Below are 14,717 nucleotides of genomic sequence, written 5' to 3' on the forward strand. Positions count from 1 at the left end.
CATTAAGAAGGACAATGAATTGTTTTAACAATGGGGATAAAACCTTAATACATCTGGTAAGGAGTCAGTAAAAATTCGATAGTTTGACCAATGCCTGACCCACCCCACACTACATGGTAATCAGGCCAGTTTTTTAGGTCGAATCACCCCTCCCGATTGCAAAAGGCCTTCTAAATACAGCTGGTTAAGATTATCTTCCCAGATTATCCAGTGGTATGAGATGTGTATAAACCACTCTCAGCTGGCCTGCTTTCAGTACAGTTGTATCTGCCCTGATTTCAAATCTTTTTCATTTTTACAGCTCAGTATTGACGTCATTTTGAAAGACTAATAGCCAGTAAGAGCCTAGTTGACTAAAGAGCTGTCTTAAAAGGATAAAGTTTGATGTATCCAAATAAAACTACCACTACTTTTATCTAACAATAATGACGATAATGCAAGTTTAACTGGTTCAAATGTATTCTATCCTCATTATTTTATCCCCAACATAAATACAACGTAAATAAAATATTTCCTTTCATTTTAACTGCCCACAAAACTAGCATAGCCATAACTAGCATCTGCCATGTATGTTTCCCAAGAAACCTTTACCTTATGGATGTCATGAGCATGCAGTCAAACAAAGAAAATGTGGTGCACGTGCAAGCACATATATGCAAGCAGGATCAGCATTGAGACCCAGCCTTATAGCAGAACAACACAGTCCATAATAAGCATTAAATAAAACATGTCTAAAAATTAGTAAACCGTAGCGATATGTGAATACTGAAGATTAGTGGGGGATGGATCTAACTACAGAGCAAGTTATGGTCATTATCTGAATATATTTTATAATAATGTCATTTTTAGCAAGTTAGCAATGTGCCATGCTAAGCTTAGCTCATGCTGATTGATGCCTGACATGTAACTGTAAATCAATTAAATAAACCTAGTCTCGAGTTTTTTGTTGTTTTTTCCTGTTGTACTGAACCGTGAGGTCCAACCCATGGTGTGAAATTAACCGTGACTTCTGTGAACTGTCGCACCCGTAATGCCAGGCATACACTGTGCAATTTTGGATAAGTCACACTGCATGTCTGAATTGATGGACACGCTGTGATGTGGGTGCTCATGCTGAATGTGAAATGCAGCCTATTGACAAAGTTCTGTCCACATACAAGCACTCGATTCAGCAGAATATGGTGCTCTGTATATCAAAAATAAGCATAGCTGTGCTTACTTGTGCATGTTGTGAAATTGTGTGAAAAAGGAAGAAAAACACATGGAGCCACATGTGGCTGGAAAGACATGGACAACATAGTTTGTCCATTTTGCGGAGAGAATTGGAGGTAAGCTATGACTGCACACATGTGTCGGGGTGTGCAAAACATTTTTAGCTCACTGTGTGTATGGTGTGACTCACGGATGGATTTCTCAGCCGGCAAATGAAATTTTGAGTATATGTGTGTAACTGTCTGTAACCAATACAACCTACAATGTGCAGCTTGGAAATCGGCTTGTGAGAGAGCTCAAACTGCAAAACAAGCAACACAAATTTCAGTTGGTCATCTGTCTGCTCACTCAGAGCTCATTTGGACATCACTTCCCCTCTCACACTGCAATTCGGATCAATCCTCCAATTCGACCAAAAATCTGAAAATATGACCAAACAGGGCTTAAAAATAGCACAGTGTATGCCTGGCTTAATATTTACTAAATGTCAGTTACAGAATTTCTTACTAAGCTACGCTAAGGCTGTGTTCGAGTGCTTATCGGAAGGTTGTTTATAGCAGATGCCTAACCAGTAAATACAACTTTACTCTATTTGGGTGCTTCGGTAAGGTCGTCCACTGAGAATGGAGATCCATAGGATACCCTAAAACAATACTTTTTTTAACAATAACTTTTTAGGATGAAAGAAAACAGGGCAATGGTCATAAAGACAGTTTACAAGAACATATCAAGACAAAACAAAACAAAGCACAACAGAACAAAGAAATGTTTACATGTCCAAGTTCTTTGTTTATTTTACTATATTTACATGACAACAAAGTACAGCTCATTGAATTTTCCGCCATCAGTCAGGAAGCTCCCCCAAGCTTTTTCAAGAAAATTCAGGAACACCTCCCATATATCTCTAAATTCCTTCCTTTTACCCTTAATAGAATACATTATTTTTTTCCAATGTGAGACTTGAGGGCCTTCTCCATTATCCACTGTGATAGAGCTGGGGCTTCCTCCTTTTTCCAGTATCAAGATATTAAATGTTTAGCCTGAAGGAGACACAGGTCAGTCAAGATTCTTTTTTTTATTTAAAGTTAATCTGGCAAAACTTGAAATATGCACTGTTTAGGAGTAAGAGGGACAACCATGTCAATAAACAAACAACAACATTTAGTCATCCGCAAACACTGAGAAATATCAAAACGAAATGAAATAATATTAGTCAGCTTAACTTTGGAGTGTAACGACTAAAAAAGATTAAAAACGGAATTTAAAAACATACGGAAAAGGTTTACGATTTCGGTATACGTCACATCTCTCGATTTCATTGGCTGTTTGAGTGCAGTTTACAAGTAGTGCCAACAGTATTTTGCAGTTATCTGCATCTACAGGCACATGAACACGTTTATTGAGGCATGTCGTGACATTTTATGTGAAGTTTCCGAAATTCTAATCGTAGGTTAAGAGAACAAGATTCAGCACAATAAAACCACACCTTTCAGTCAAGTTAAATGACTTTAAAAAATTAAATATTTTGAGGTTTAACTGTTTAAATAATAAAATTTACAATCCTTTACACTCATCCCTGCATCCAATTAGCATTCGCATCTGTATCTTTCACAAAAAAACACACATAGACACAAACTTGTACAAACAAAAAGACACACCAAGTTCCCTACGCACTCGTGGATGCCTGGAGGAGGTAGCGAAGTAAGTACCATCTGTTGCAGTTTGAGAGGATATTATGGCATTATGAGTCAGAGTCTGTGGCTCTGGTAGTGCGTAAGAGCAGAGTCATTGGCTACAGAGCTCTGCAGTACCTCTCTTTGTTCTCCACCTCACTGCATGCATCACAGCAGGCCAGCAGAGCTGTAAGGGAGCTCAGCACAAATGGGGAGTGCCTCTGCTCCCTTAGGGCCTGACAACACTCAAACACACACACAGCTCTGCCCGTTCTTGTAGGCTCTTTTGTCTGAGAAATTAAACGTCTGGCTTATTTTGACTGTATTAGTGTTTCCAATGATGTAGGTATCACAACTCACTGTATCAGATGTATACTTTTACTATAAATACCAACTTCAGATAATGAGGTCTAGTGCCCTCTCACTAGGGTTCCCAGCCTTTAAGGATTGGCCTTGAGACTAAAGGAATTGGCACAGGCCTCCTGGGACTAGGGCCGCTTAAGCCATGACATTGTTTGTGGTTGTGAGTTAAAAAATACACTTCTCTTACACAACAACATTGTAATTAGTTTTGTAAAACTATGACTGATTAGCCAATGATGGGTTAGCCTATAATTGGTTAGCCAGTGACTAAGTAGCCTGTGATTGGTTAGCCTGTGACTTTTCAGCCTATGACTGAATAGATCATGACTAGTTAGCTGGTGACTGAGTAGCTTCTTGTTTATCTTTATCTATGATTGATTAGCCTTAAGCTTTGATTGGGTAGCCTGTGACATGTTAGCTAATTACTGATTAGCCTATGATTGGGTAGCCTGTGAATGAGGTTTATGATTGGTTAGCTTATTATTGGTTAGCCTACAATTGATTAACATTTAATAGGCAAGCCTGTGACTTGTTAGCTAATTACTGGATTGTCTATGATTGGTTAATCTGTGACAGAGCGGCTTATGATTTGTTAGCCTATGGCTGCGTAGCCTGTGATAGAGTAACTTATGATTAGTTAGCCAAAGGCTGGTTCACCTATGACTGCCTTTCTGGTTTTGAAGGATATCACAAAAATATTGCAGCAATCACTGAGAAATTCCACCCAAACCATGAACATCACCAAATGAATTTCCTCCCCTAAATGCTTGCTAGGCTGTTACTACAGTCACTTTCAGTTGGTGTGTGGGGTGTGAGGTCAAGTGCCCAACTCAGTCATTTAAAAAACATTCCATTTCTTTGGCTTGAAAAGCTTTTGGGTTGCTTTTGGGGTTTGCGTTTTTGTGTCATCATCCATCTGTACATTCTGTCAGATTTGCAGCATGTGACTAAATTTGAGCAGAAAGTGAATGATGTAAAATGTGTTCATTCTGTTGCTTCTTTCAGCATCAATAGTATCAAGAAACTCTAGTGACTCTGGTAAGTTTTATTTGCAGCCATACATGTCCATGCAATAACAGTACCTCCACCATGTTTGACAGATGATGCGGATTGCTTAGAATCATGAACCCCTGCTTTCTTTCTCTATACTGTCCAAAGAATCATGTGCCAGAACTGGGCAGGCTTTTGTTTGTTTGTTTTTTTGGTCATGGTGCATTACCAGTGTTGTATTTTAAAGTCTCTTGATTGTAGACTTTAACAATGATTTGCCTACCTGTTTGAGAGTGTTCTTGACTAGATGCTGTAAAGAGGATTTTTTTTTCATCAAAGAAAGACTTCTGTGATTATCCATTGTAGTTGGTCCTCCACTTCTGCGTCCTTCTAGGTCTTTTGGTGTTACGTCCAGTTCATTCTGTCTTTTTAATAATGCATTCAAATGGTTGATTCTGGCCACAATCTATCTAATTTTTAGCCTAATGGTGCCTTCTTTTAATATTTTTAATATTTAACAAAGCTCTCACATCTTTATCGCTTCCTTTTAAATCCGTTCTGGTAGTTTACAGAAACAAAGTTGCAAAAATGGCATCACTGTCCAAATACTTTCAGACTTGACTAGAATGCAGAGTTCATGTATTTGCTTAGTGCAATATTCAGTAAAAATTGCAGAAATGCATCCCAGTGCGTTAAAGTGTTCAGACAGCCCATTCAGACCGAGGAGAGACCTTGAGAGGTTCCACACCAGATAAGCTACTGATTGTTTTATTTGTTTTGTTTTGCTAGGTTTGTTTTACATTATGTGTCTGCAAGTGCTCCATTGCTCTCGCTCGCTCCTTTACTGCACTTGAGCGAGTGTTGTTTTTGTGAGTGTTCTTTTAGTCCCATTTCTTGTGAATATCTGAACTAAAGAAGAAATGACCAATCAATACACACTGTATATCTGTCTCTCTCTCTCTCTCTCTCTCTCTCTCTCTCTTGGCAGAGCAAGTTGGTTCATATTTGTTTATCTGCTTTTGTGATGGATAGAGTAGAATGTTATATTTAGTCATTTAACCTTTATTTAACCAGGCTATTCAGCAAAGGGCAGACTCTCATGTGCAGTGTTTGTGTGTTTGTGTGTGTGTGTGTGTGTGTGTGTGTGTGTGCGTGTGTGTGTCTGTATGTTTGTATTCCGGCTGAGTCACTAGGAGAAAGGAGGTATGATGGTTAGGTGTGGTGAGGCAGGGTCACTCCTGTTATTATCAATTGCTGGGGTAGTGTTAGACTGTGGGAGGGCGAATGGTGCATATGGTCTGTGTGTGTGTGTGTGTGTGTGTCCAGCATGCTTTAGCTTGGTTGATTCATGATGTCTTTAAAAGGTAAGCCTACTGTACAGAAGAGAGAGAGAGAGAGAGAGAGAGAGAGAGAGAGAGAGAGAGAGAGCACTGAATCACTGCCAAAGAATCTCTCCCATACTCCACTGCTACTGGGCAATACTGCTAAACCTTACTCTCTCTCTCTCTCTCTCTCTCTCTCTCTCTCTGTGTCACACACACACATGCACACACACACTGTTATCAGGTTAGTTGTCTTTGATCAATGTCTTTAAGTGGTGGTGCAGTGGAGGCCTTTCAAACAGACAGACAGACTCACACACACGCAACAGCTCACAGACATACTCACAGGGACTCACAATTGGACTTGGACACAGACACACAAACAGATACATAGACGCACTTACACACACACACACACACACTTGCTCGTTCCCTCTCTACAAACACAACCATTTATGGTAAGCTCTTATTCTATCTCCTTCTTTCTCTCAGAGGTAGCGAGTGAGAGAGAGAGAGAGAGAGAGGGTGGGGGGGGGGGGTCTGTTCTGTTATGCTTAATGAACTAAACATCTCTTCATCTAGAAGAATTATTTAGCTGGATTCTATTGCAGTCTACTGTACTCTATTCTACTTTACTCTAATGTATTATATTCTATTATTCTGTACTTTATTCTAGTCTACTGTACTCTATTCTACTCTTATCTATTGTATCCTTCTTTATTCTATTATACTGTACATTATTCTAGTCTGTTGTTCTCTATTCTACTTTAATATATTGTATCCTTCTTTATTCTATTATACTGTACATTATTCTAGTCTGTTGTTCTCTATTCTACTCTAATATATTGTATTCTACTTTATTCTATTATACTGTACATTATTCTAGTCTATTGTTCTCTATTCTACTCTAATATATTGTATTCTACTTTATTCTATTATACTGTACATTATTCTAGTCTACTGTTCTCTATTCTACTCTAATATATTGTATTCTACTTTATTTTATTATACTGTACATTATTCTAGTCTACTGTTCTCTATTCTACTCTAATATATTGTATTCTACTTTATTTTATTATACTGTACATTATTCTAGTCTATTGTTCTCTATTCTACTCTAATCTATTTTATCCTACTTTAGTCTATTATACTGTACATTATTCTAGTCGGTTGTTCTCTATTCTACTTCTATCTATTGTATCCTACTTTATTCTATTATACTGTACATTATTCTAGTCTGTTGTTCTCTATTCTACTCTAATATATTGTATTCTACTTTATTCTATTATACTGTACATTATTCTAGTCTACTGTTCTCTACTCTACACTATTCTGCTCTAATCTATTGTATTCTATTCTTTTCAATACTACTCTATTCCCTAATATTCTATTATACTGTACACTTTTCAGTACTGTTCTGTTTTATTCTATTTAACACTATGCTCATTCTATTCCATTCTGTTTGAATCTATTATTTGCAACTCTATTGTATTCTATTCTGATCTACTCTACTCTACTGCACTCTTCTCCAGTCTACTCTATTCTATTGTACTGCACCACTCTATTCTATTGTGTTTTATTTTATTGTGTTGTATTGCTGTTCGATTCTAATCTATGCTACTGTACTCTATTCTACACTACTGTATTCTATTTCATAACTGTACTGCACTCTACTCAATTGTATTGTATTATGGTGTACTCTACACTACTCTATTCTATTTTCCTTCTGTAGTGTGTTGCGGAGTGTGTTGTGAACTGGTAGATTAGACAGCAGCTGAGTGAGGAGAGACACCAATCCCCCACCCCCACCCCCCCCCCCCCCCCCCCCAACACACACACACACACACACACACACACAGAGCACATCACAACACAGCCTCCTCACATCCTGTGCTGCAGGATTAGGCTGGCTTTAATCTAATCATAAGATCCGTATACACACATGCACACACACACAGAATCTGTGTGGAAGGCACTGGAAATACACAACAGTTTTATATACTGCATGTCCACTCACACACAGACACACACATCAAGAATGATTCTGGGGGTTTCCAGGATACTGATGAAAATAGAGAGAGATAGACAGACGAGGGAAATTTGAGGATGCAGGCTTATTCACCATCAGCATTTCCCCTATTTCCAGAGTTCAAATGAGATTCTGGTTTCAGTTCTGCTATTGCAACTCTTAAGTGCTTTGCCTGAGTGTGTGTGTGTGTTTGTATTTGTCCCACAATTCCCCTTATTCCCCTTATTACATGCCAGTGGAGCAACACAATGACTTAAAAGCTAATATTTTAAGGTAGAAGTGCTACAGAATGTTGCTGTAAATGGCCAGGTGAGGAGGCTAAGGATTTTATAGAATTTACAGGGCCCATATCCAATGTATTGCTTGTATCTGTTTTATGTTTTGGGAACTTTCTTTGTATCTATTGGGTAATTTCTGTGCACCTCATGCAGTTTCCATATTCACTCCCATAGAACTTCAATAGCAAAATACATATTACACCTGTTGTGTACGCATGCACAGCCTATCACTGGGACAAATGTTTATTTTAACAATTTTGTTGACACTCTTGATCAGAAAAGACATTCCAAGAACCTAAAACATCTATCTGTTTTAACAGTGTGTTCAGCAAGACTGCAGAGCTGTACAGCCCTGCGATCACAGGTCTCCCCTCTTAGCTGCTGTCTGCTCACATGACTCAGTTGGCAAGTGTCTTGCTTTTTTTGTGGATGTATGCTGGGTTGAAACAAGTAAGACAAAAATGGAGCTGCAGTGGGACTTAACACCAGTATAGAGGCCTTAAAATATAGAAGAGGATGAGGGATTAACTGCACTCCATACTGGACAACTCCAGCCATTCAAATTAACAGTGTGTGCCAACATTGTGCCCGTTCTATGTCCTTTGACTTTCTCCCCCAAATGCATCTCACCATTGTTTATTTACAAGCAAGGACACAATTATTCTACACTTCAAATAGAATTTAGCCCTCAGAAATGGGCAGGGTGCAGATCCAGGTTTCCTTTTTTTTTTTTACCCCTATACCTTAAAGGCCCGTACCCACATTTTGTCTGTGTTCAATTGTTCTCCCTGAGCATGCCTGAGGTTAGTTCATGATACTGAAATTGTTGTTTTTGTTCCACAAAACAATCACCATTAAATTTGACATGATTCCTTTTTATTCATTAGAATTAAACAAGCTGTGCCTTGTGTTACTATACCTTGATATATACTGTGTGTGAACACAGACTCTGTTCTGATTGGCTACCCTGGATTGTACCAACGCAGTGGCAATGCTAAACTATAAGCTATAAACTGAATAGGCAGCAATATGCAAATGTGTTCATTTGAACTGTTGAACTGAATAGTTCCAACCCCGTAGTGTGATCGGCTGAGGCGATAATGGCAGTACCAGTCTTCCTTACACATCTGTAACCGAACAATGATGGTGTAAACGGAACATATTTTACCTGATGTGGATGAAGACTGAAGACTGATGTATGCAGAACCAAATTTCTCAAGCGTGAGTTTTGCGTAAAATCTGTTACTCATAAGCAAGTAAAGTTTGGATTTGCATGGTACTGGGATTGGAATTGCATTATGATAGCAGTAGTGGCTGAAAGGTATTTTCGATGGGCATCATTTCTGTTTGTAGCGATTTGCGCTGATGTTCCACCTCGACAAAAGCACTGCGGCTCTGGTGTATTATTGAAAAACCTTTATGTCAAAAGGGCAGGGGAATGTGATTATCTATCATATGGGCCCTTTAATCTCGGGATCTATGAAGTTTATCTTATTATATCTTTCAACACCATCTGTGTATAAGCCTCCAACCAGCCAGAGAAAGACTCAACACAATAACAGCAACCGCAAACAAACAAGCGAGCAGAGGGAGGCACAGAGGAGAGGTGAAATGATGCAGTTTGAAAACATGGCTCATTGATTCTCTGCAAAAGTACATCCTTAGAATGGAACAGAAGATAAATCACCCACGCCTCACATCTATCTATGGTGGTACGGCTATAAGATAAGCATGTTTAGAGATGTTGAGCCTCTAAAGGCAGAAAGGAGGAGACTGAGAATGTGAGAGAGTGAGAGAGAGAGTGTGTGATTAAGAGAGAGAGAGAGAGAGAGAGAGAGAGAGAGAGAGAGAGACAGAGATCCAGTAGTTTTCTCCTTATTTGGGAGGAGGAATGTGGAGGGGGTTTAGAGCAGTGCAGCTATGAATGACTGATCTTTCTCTCTCTCTCTCTCTCTCTCTCTCTCTCTCTCTCTCTCTCTCCCTTTGGTACAACCAGTTTTTCTCTCTCAACTCTCTCAACACACACACACACATACAATGCAAAATAAAGGTAAGTTATTTGTAATTAACTGATCCTGCTGATGTTTTCTCATAATTAGCATCAACCCTAAAACAGAACCCGGAGGGATGCCACAAAATGTGCTAAACCACAGTGATAACCAACTAATTTGTAGTCAGTAGTTTCTGCATTAGGATTTAAAACAGAATTATAAACCTGGGTTTCAAAAGTTAAAAAATAAAGACAGTGGTTCTATGTAGAATATTGACGACCCAAAGAAGCATCTATATTAGGTCAAAGAACCCTTTTAGCACTATATAGAAAGCTTTTACAGCTAGATATTTATGGTTGGCAGAATGCTGTGTGAACGTTATGTGACCATTACCTGAATGATGTTGGGACTTGGAACATTCAATCTGTTAAGGTTTTGTGTTTAAGTGCTATTTTTTACTTTATAATGTTTGTTTGCTTATTATTACAACTGAATCCGGCCTTTTCACATCAGGCATATTTCAAAAAGTAATCCAAATGAACTCTTTAAACTTCAATTCTAAACATATTTTATTCAATTCTATTCAACATTTCATGACACTTTTTCCTTCTGATTATCACTGTTGATGATATCAATATGATTATTTTTCCATAATGTTCCAATAATGTTGTAATGCACCTTTATTACGTTGCACATTTTCAGAACATTTCTGGAACTTTACCTCTTTACCTCTGTAACACTGGTACCTTTAAAAAAACACTCTTCCTATAACTTTCTCTGCTAGCTGGGTTTGTCCTTAGAGTGTGCCTCACCCGATGCAGTGCTCTAATGTGTGCTAATAGCTGAAGTATATCAGTACATCCATGTAGTTACCCATAAGTTAAGCTTGCATTGCTTATGGAGCAATATAAGGGGTACAATAACTGCTTTAGGTGACCCATGTTCCAATTGCCACTTCTCCCCTTCTAGTATTACATGAACATCAATCACACTAAAATACTGAGTATAGAAATTATGCTCACACACATACACACAGACACAGAGTGATATTAAATATCAAAATGATACAAAAACCAATCGTACACACACACGCGCATGCGCACGAATGTGCTAGCACCACCAGCTCTGTTGCTGCATCTGGAGTGAATAACTGAAAGCAGATGTTTTGAAGAAAACAAATAATGATGTCACACTACAGTCAGAGATGACAGCACAGCCCTGCAGTGTTTGTTTGTCTGGTGGACCGCATGCAGCCCTCAGTACTGATGATCTGATTGCTGCAACCCACAGGCCGGTTAGTGTGGTGTGTGTGTATGCAAGTCTCAGAGAGTCAGTGTGACTTTGTACTTAATAAAAGATATTACCATCTTTCCACCCCATAGTGACTGCTAGTCTGGACTCTATGTCACCCCAGGGCTGTAATTTAGTTATCTGTGTGACCTCAGCCTTGGAAGGTAAAATGCTGAAGTAGGCCAGCCAGATTAGTACCATCACCCTCTATCAGAAATTTCAGACACCTGAGAAGCTAGGATTGTGTAAGAGTGGATTAGGTAAGAATCAAGCGAGGTGAGGAGCACACACACATGTAGTCTCTGGCATTTCCAGACATGTTTTGAGATTGAATTATATCATTGCAGTGATCCTTATTACTGTGATAGAGCCAACACTGATAGGACAAGCAGTTGTTTACAGTTCTACACCTAGAGCTTGGTGTAGAAACTTTAATGGTACATTTTTAGCAAAAAGGGTTGTCGAAAGTAAACACCTTTTTGGTGCTAAAGAGAACATTTTTAGAAGTTTATTTAAAGCTTTGTCTACAAAAGGTGTTCCATTCATTGAGAGGAACCATTTAACCAGGCAAAGACGCTTCAAATGACTCCTTTTTTAGACTGCATAGTACTTTTACATTGTATTCATCAAGCCATCCATGTTTCTTTCACTTACACAGTATATCCAACCTATGTATCCATTCAGAGGTTACTTATTGATTCTTCTATGGTTTCACTCCAGTAGAAGCCTTTTTGGCACCTTAATTTGAAAAGTGCCCTAGAATTGGAAACTGTGTTTTCCTTGGAATAGTTTAATAATGAAAAAATGTACATCCATCCATCCCAATCGAAAAAGCCTTTTGACAAGTAAAGAGAATATGGTGATTTTTCTTACTAGTGACTTTTTGGAGAAAACCTTTAGCACGACTGTAGCATATTACCACCAGAACAGGTTGCAATATGACCATGGCTTTGCTTGTGCTTATGTCTGCAACAAAAAGAGAGCTTAAAGGCAGCCCACAACATGATAAAACTGGGGAATCTTTTGGGTATCCATGCCAGGCTAAAAGCTAACCCTGGACGACCAGCTTTGCCGTCTCTTCAGCTAGATAACCGCACACCACAGGCTATTGACACTATCTGGTAAGACCTGAGAATATTTACAAAAAAAGTCTTGTTACAGTGATAAACACAAAGCTATGCTTTACTATGTGGTTTTGCTTTGTTAGCTTTCACAGTGCTGTAAATCAGCCAGTCAGAGAAGGGCTCATCAAATTATACACAAGTAGAGCTGGGGCAAGTGGTCGAATCTGTAATCATTGGCATTGATTATATATAGATTTTCATAATGTGCATCGTCGTGTCACAAAGATAGTCGGGCCTACTGTAAACTTGGATTTCTCTGGAGAGCAAGCTGCGGCTGAAAGTACTCAAGTAAACACAAGCATCTAAAATGTGGGAGTATTTTGGACAGAGATGCAACGGTGTGGTGCTCTGTTAGCTTGGCAAAGAGGATATGGCTTATCATATCAACATGCTGTCCAGTACAGTATAGTACAGTATATCCCCCCAGTGTTAAAGTAATTCCATGTACATTACATTTACAACATTTAGCTGACGCTCTTATCCAGAGCGACTTATAAAGTTACTCCTATTACAGAGGTGGGCCAGTGTACTGTTAGGAGTCTTGCCCAAGGACTCTTATTGGTGTAGCGCAGCACCCAGACCGTGAATAGAACCCCAGTCTCCCACGTGGTGTGGTAGCTCAGTGGTAGGTAGTGGTGTTACCTTAACTCAGAAACGTGCAAAATTACAGGGACTTCTGTGGGGCTATGTTTTTGGCAATAGACATGGTGTAGTGACACTTCCAGCCCACTCTTTAGGTGTAAAGTTAAAATATTGATATTCCATATCAGGTAAAGTGTTACTAGGACTAAAACAATCAGAAAAGATTACTGTTAGATCAATCGATAAAAAAATTGTCAGAAAAAATGTATCAAAAAAGTCAGAAGTGGTGCTGTGATGCTGTACCGCTGTTTATTCATGTAGAAATGATATACAAGAAAAGTCTCTGAAACATTTTTTTGTACATTCCCAGCATCTTCAGCTGATTATCTCTTTATTCAGTTGTGCTTCTGGAGTCATTTTTGGAGTCAAAGCTAGACCCTCTCAGACCCTCCTAAACCCTTCCCCCCCAGTATTTTTCACATACACATGTGCACATACACACACACACACACACACACACACATATAGATCTACACAAAATCCACCCTAAAGTGTGGTCCGTATCAGTGTATGTCTGTGTAAGTGAACCTGCATGACATCATATGATCTCATGACTAAGGCAGTCGGCTCTGAAGCACAGACTTGTGCTGACAAGCTGCCCCTGAACACCATTCCTCACACCATTACACACACACGCATACATATACACAGAAAGAGAGAGCGAAAGAGAGAGAGAGAGAGAGAGAGAGAGAGAGAGAGAGAGAGAGAGAGAGAGAGAGAGAGTGAGAGTGAGAGAGAGTGAGAGAGAGTGGGGGAAGATAAAGAACATGGAGTAAAACCCTTGAGAGAAGTGGATCTTAGGAACTTTATCAAGCCTCTGTCATCTGCCCCTTCTCGTGTATTTGTGGTTTCATATATTTCTGTTTGTAAATTTGGCACCCATCACCATGGCGACAAATATGCTTTAACTTCCTGTTACGCTAGCATTGTTCATTGTGCCAGCTCATCAGACTACAGCGGAATCTTTCCTGTAGTGTGGAAATGAATATAAATAACCAGTGGATAGTCCAGAGACTATTTAGCTATTTAGCTTACACTACTTACATTAACATGTCCCAGTAAAACACACATCACTGACCAGTCTCACAGTGTAATTAGGAATTGTAAGCACCCGAGATTGCACTTTAAAATGACCATTTTCACAATGTCACATTGGTATGTTTTGTAATATGTAGTTGGGTCAGGTCATGTAGGACTTTATAAAGTGCAAAGGTGAGAGTGGCAAGGAAAATCTCCCTCAAAGCTGGAAGAAGAAACTTATAGAGAAACCAAGACTCACAAGGGGGACCCATCCTCCTCTGGTCGACACCACTTTTAAATTATTAATAATAATTGGGATGAGGGCACCTTGACACCTGGACACACATAAGTACATTGTTGAGCTTGGGTGTACTAATGTAATTGATTGATAGGTTTATATGTAATAGCAACAATAATGTTGAATCAGCCCCATCATATATCCAGGTGTTGGTACATCAGGATAACCCAGAGATGTAGTTTGAAGTTGCAAAGTGTAGCAAAAGCCTGAAATGGAGGGTAGGATAAACAACAATACATTTAACAATGAATAATATAAGCATTATAAGCTCAGCAAAAAATGACTAAATAATGCATCACAAACTGTAATTCTCTCATACTATTTTCTCACAGCTGCGAGCAAATTGTTTTTAAATTCAATTAAATTAAATTCAAATGTAACTGTGCAGTGACTTTCACAATGGGCGTTGTCACGGCTTTACTGAGCTCTTTTAAGCAGGCCAGTGGCAACAGTGGCCAGGAAAAACTCCCTCAGAGCAAGAGGAA

The sequence above is a fragment of the Salminus brasiliensis genome, chromosome 14 (assembly GCF_030463535.1).
Source record: "Salminus brasiliensis chromosome 14, fSalBra1.hap2, whole genome shotgun sequence".
Taxonomy (NCBI): Eukaryota; Metazoa; Chordata; class Actinopteri; order Characiformes; family Bryconidae; genus Salminus; species Salminus brasiliensis.